Raw genomic sequence first — 6240 nt, 5'->3', positions numbered from 1 at the left:
CATCGCCTCGACGGCCGTTGGATGCCCGACCTGATAGCCTTCCGATCTAGTGTCCGCACCCTGTATGCCCACTCGTTATTTTCTGCAACAACCGCTCTGTTGCAATAACAATAACACTCTTGCCCCCGGCCCCGATAGAGTTGGCCCTGCATGATGCAGCCGCCAACCCACCGCAAAACCAGCCCGCTGCCGGCGTGCAGGATATAGATTGAAGTTTCTGCAACACTATGACGCACCATATCGCGCTTCAGATGGCTGGATCTGACGCAGATGAAGCTCACCGAGGGGCCCTGCTTCGAGAGCAGGCGCGACCATCGTTCTCAGCTCCAAGCACCGCCGGGGGCCGCCGTGTGTCGGAGTTTCCTCTTGGTTCACAAACCCCCCGGTGGTGTTTCCTGAAACTACTTCGAGCAGATCGCATCTGGAAGCCTGGGCTAGTTTTTGAAACATGGTCTTTGTTTAACTCTAGAAGAACATGAAGCCCTGTGTAGAAGACATAGCTATCTCTGAAAACCTGAATCATCACATCCCACAGTCCAGCTTGATTGTATGTTCTGAAACATGATTTCATTGTCTACAAGTGTTTCTGAATTCCTTACAAGTGTAACCAGAAAAAAATACAGAAACTATGTTGATTAGCTATCTTATTGATTCCATGGAGAGATAAAATGACAAAAATAAAATGTAGAGTTTCTATTGATTTAAGCCCCATTCGACAATCCACCCACTCCTGGAATCTGTGAAGCAGGGAAACTGCAGCTCCGTGATTTTCAACTATAGCTCCACCCGCTCCGGGAGAGGAGTTATGGAGCGGTGCGATTCCGAACAGGTCGTTAATACCTTGTTGATTCCATGGAGAGATAAACTGACTATTTCACAGAACCTATGTTGTAGGAAGCTGAAACCGAAGGGGCAGAGAGCTATGTCCAAGGCAATTTTTCTGTTGGTGGTGATGAATATTTGGAGGGGTTCTTGCATGTTGATGATGAGATGCAAGATGATTCAGATGATGGGGATGTTTCTGTTGGGGAACATAGTATTTTAAAAAAATTCCTACGATCACGCAAGATCTATCTAGGAGAAGCATAACAATGAGCGGGGAGAGTGTGTCCACGTACCATCGTAGACCGAAAGCGGAAGCGTTAAGTAACGCGGTTGATGTAGTCGAACGTCTTCGCGATCCAACCGATCAAGTACCGAACGCACGGCACCTCCGTGATCTGCACACGTTCAGCTCGGTGACATCCCTCGAACTCTAGATCCAGCTGAGGCCGAGGGAGAGTTTCGTCAGCATGACAGCTTTGTGACGGTGATGATGAAGTTACCGACGCAGGGATTCGCTTAAGCACATGATACATCCATTTTGCATCATGCTTTTATATTGATATTTATTGAATTATGGGCTGTTATTACACATTATGTCACAATACTAATGCCTATTCTATCTTATTTTACAAAGTTTACATGACGAGGGAGAATGCCGGCAGCTGGAATTCTAGGCTGGAAAAGGAGCAAATATTAGATACCTATTCTGCACAACTTCAAAAGTCCTGAAACTTCATGGCAGCATGTTTTAGAATATATATAAAATATTGGGCGAAAGAAGTACCAGAGGGAGGCCACCCACCATCCAGGAGGGTGGGGGCGCGCCCTACCCCTTGGGTGCGCCCCACTGCCTCGTGGGCCCCGTGGTGGCCCTATGATGCCCATCTTTGGCTATATGGAGTCTTTCGTTGAGGAAAAAATCATAAGCAAGCTCACGGGACAAAACTCCGCCGCGATGAGGTGGACCTTGGCGGAACCAATCTAGGGCTCTGGCGGAGCTGTTCTGCCAGGGAAACTTCCCTCCGGGAGGGGGAAATCATCACCATCGTCATCACCAACGATCCTCTCATCGGGAGGGGGTCAATCTCCATCAACATCTTCACCAGCACCATCTCATCTCAAACCCTAGTTCATCTCTTGTATCCAATCTTTTTCCCAAAGCCTCAGATTGGTACCTATGGGTTGCTAGAAGTGTTGATTACTCCTTGTAGTTGATGCTAGTTGGTTTACTTAGTGGAAGATCATATGTTCAGATCCATTATGCATATTAATACCCCTCTGATTATGAACATGAATATGCTTTGTCAGTAGTTACGTTTGTTCCTGAGGACATGGGAGAAGTCTTGCTATAAGTAGTCATGTGAATTTGGTATTCGTTCGATATTTTGGATGAGATGTATGTTGTCTTTCCTCTAGTGGTGTCATGTGAACGTCGACTACATGACACTTCACCATTGTTTGGGCCTAGAGGAAGGCATTGGGAAGTAATAAGTAGATAATGGGTTGCTAGAGTGACATAAGCTTAAACCCTAGTTTATGCGTTGCTTCGTAAGGGGCTGATTTGGATCCATATGTTTAATGCTATGGTTAGGTTTATCTTAATACTTCTGCTTTAGTTGCAGATGCTTGAAATGGGGTTAATCATAAGTGGGATGCTTGTCCAAGGAAGGACAGTACCCAAGCACCGGTCCACCCACATATCAAATTATCAAAGTACCGAACGCGAATCATGTGACGGGATTCCCATGTGTCCTCGGGAGCACTTTCCTTTATATACGAGTTTGTCCAGGCTTGTCCTTTGCTGCACCTTATTTACTTTTACTATTTGTTACCCGTTAACAATTTCCTTATCACAAAACTATCTGTTACCGGTAATTTGAGTGCTTGCAAAAAATACCTTGTTGAAAACCTCTTATCATTTCCTTCTGCTCCTCGTTGGGTTCGACGCTCTTACTTATCGAAAAGGATACGATAGATCCCCTACACTTGTGGGTCATCAAGACTCTTTTCTGGCACCGTTGCCGGGGAGTGAAGCGCCTTTGGTAGGTGGAATTTGGTAAGGAAAATTTTATATAGTGTGCTGAAATTTACTGTCACTTTTTACTATGAAACATAATCCTTTGAGGGGCTTGTTCAGGGTATCTTCACCCCGACCAGTAGAGCAAAGAGTTGTTCCTCAACCTACTAAACCTACTGAATATGTTTACTTTGAAATTCCTTCGGGTATGATAGAGAATCTGCTATCTAATCCTTTCACAGGTGATGGAACATTACATCCCGATTTGCACCTAATCTATGTGGATGAAGTTTGTGGATTATTTAAGCTTGCAGGTATGCCCGAGGATGTTATCAAGAAGAAGGTCTTCCCTTTATCTTTGAAGGAAGAGGCATTGACATGGTTTAGGCTATGTGATGATATGGGATCATGGAACTACAACCGATTGAAATTGGAATTTTATTAGAGGTTTTATACTATGCATCTTGTTCATCGTGATCGTAATTATATATATATAATTTTTGGCAGCGAAGGAGAAAGCATCGCTCAAGCTTAGGGGAGGCTTAAGTCAATGTTATATTCATGCCCCAATCATGAGCTCTCAAAAGAAATGATTGTTCAAAAATTTTATGCTCGACTTTCTCTCAGTAATCGCTCCATGCTTGGTACTTCTTGTACTGGATCTTTTATGATGAAGACTACTGAATTCAAATGGGATTTATTGGAAAAAATTAAACACAACTCTGAAGATTGGGACCTCGACGAAGCTAAGGAGTCAGGTATAACACCAAAGTTTGATTGTGTTAAATCTTTTATGGATACCGATGCTTTCCATGAATTTAGCACAAAATATGGACTTGACTCTGAGATAGTAGCTTCTTTCTGTGAATCCTTTGCTACTCATGTTGATCTCCCTAAGGAGAAGTGGTTTAAATATAATCCTCCCATTGAAGTAAAAGTAGTTGCACCTATTAAAGTTGAAGAAAAGACTATCACTTATAATGATCCTATTCTTCCCACTTCTTAAATTGAGAAACCACCTTTCCCTGTTAGAATAAAGGATCATGCTAAAACTTCAACTCTGGTTCGTAAGAGCAATACTAGAACACCTACTCCCTCTGAGCAAATTAAAGTTGAACCTAGTGTTGCTATGGTTAAAGATCTCTTGGCCGATAATATTGATGGGCATGTTATTTACTTCTGTAATGAAGTTGCTAGAATTGTTAGACCTGATACTAAAAATAAACATAGACCTGTTGTAGGCATACCTGTTATTTCTATTAAAATAGGAGATCATTGCTATCACGGCTTATGTGATATGGGTGCTAGTGCATGTGCAATACCTCATTCCTTATACAAAGAAATTATGCATGATATTGCACCTGCTGAGTTAGAAGAAATTGATGTTACAATTAAGCTTGCCAATAGAGACACTATTTCACACATTGGAATCGTTAGAGATGTTGAAGTCTTGTGTGTGAAAGTTAAATATCCTGCTGATTTTCTTGTTCTCGGTTCCCCACAAGATGACTTTTGTCCTATTATTTTTGGTAGACCCTTCTTGAATACTGTTAATGCTAAGATAGACTGCAATAAGGATATTGTTTCTGTTGGTTTAGGGGATATGTCTCATGAGTTTAATTTTGCTATGTTTCGTAGACAACCCCATGATAAAGAATTTCCTAGTAAAGATGAAATTATTGGTCTTGCTTCTATTGTCGTGCCTCCTAATGATCCTTTAGAGAAATATTTGCTAGACCATGAAAATGATATGTTTATGAATGAAAGAAGGGAAATAGATGAAGTATTCTTTAAACATGGACCTATTTTGAAACACAACTTGCCTGTTGAAATCCTAGGGGATCCTCCTCCACCCAAGTGTGATCCATTGTTTGATCTTAAACCTTTACCTGATACTCTTAAATATGCTTATCTTGATGAGAAAGAGATATATCCTGTTATTATTAGTGCTAACCTTTCAGAGCATGAAGAAAAGAAATTATTGAAAACTCTGAAGAAGCATTGTGCTGCTATTGGATATACTCTTGATGATCTTAAGGGAATTAGTCCCACTCTCTGCCAGCACAAAATAAAATTGGAGAAAGACGCGAAACCGCTTGTTGATCACCAACGACTGTTAAATCCTAAGATAAAAGAAGTGGTAAGAAAAGAAATATTGAAGCTTCTAGAGGCAGGTATAATTTATCCTGTTGCTGATAGTCAGTGGGTAAGCCCTGTCCATTGTGTCCCTAAGAAGGGAGGTATTACTATTGTTCCTAATGATAAAGATGAATTGATCCCACAAAGAATTGTTATAGGTTATAGAATGGTAATTTATTTCCAAACATACACATTTTTACCCTTTACCTTTTATTGATCTACTAAAAAGGATCATTACCCTTTACCTTTTATTGAACAAATGCTAGAAAGATTATCCAAACATACACATTTTTACTTTCTAGATGGTTATTCTGGTTCCTCTCAAATACCTGTATCAAAAGAGGATCAAGAAAAGACAACCTTTTCTTACCCTTTCGGTACCTTTGCTTATAGACGTATGCCTTTTGGTTTATGCAATGCACCTGCTGCTTTTCAAAGATGTATGACTGATATATTCTCTGACTTTTGTGAAAAGATTGTTCAGGTTTTCATGGATGATTTCTCCGTATATGGAACTTCTTTTGATGGTTGCTTAAGCAACCTTGATCGAGTCTTGCCGAGATGTGAAGAAACTAATCTTGTCTTGAATTGGGAGAAGTGCCACTTTATGCTTAATGAAGGTATTGTATTGGGGCATAAAATTTCTGAAAGAGGTATTGAAGTTGATAAAGCTAAAGTTGATGCTATTGAAAAGATGCCGTGTCCCAAGGACATTAAAGGTATAAGAAGCTTCCTTGGTCATGCCGGTTTTATAGGAGGTTCATTAAGGACTTCTCTAAAATTTCTTGGCCTCTGACTAATCTCTTACAAAAAGATGTTCCTTTTGTTTTTGATGATGACTGTGTAGAAGCATTTGAAATACTTAAGAAAGCTTTGATTTCTGCACCTATTGTTCAGCCTCCTGATTGGAATTTACCATTTGAAATCATGTGTGATGCTAGTGATGATGCTGTAGGGGCTGTTCTAGGATAGAGAGTTGACAAGAAATTAAATGTTATCCAATATGGTAGTAAAACTCTAGATAGTGCTCAGAGAAACTATGCTACTACTGAAAAAGAATTTTTAGCAGTTGTGTTTGCTTGTGATAAGTTTGGACATTATATTGTTGATTCTAAAGTAACTGTTCACACTGATCATGCTACTATTAAATATATATGGAAAAGAAAGATGCTAAACCTAGACTTATTAGATGGGTTCTCTTGCTACAAGAATTTGATTGGCATATTATTGATAGAAAGGGAGCTGAGAACCCCATTGCA

Source organism: Triticum urartu, chromosome 7A, assembly GCF_056163025.1.
Source record: "Triticum urartu cultivar PI428250 chromosome 7A, HENAU_Tu73, whole genome shotgun sequence".
NCBI classification, from domain to species: Eukaryota; Viridiplantae; Streptophyta; class Magnoliopsida; order Poales; family Poaceae; genus Triticum; species Triticum urartu.
Note: the sequence above shows the minus strand (reverse complement) of the source record.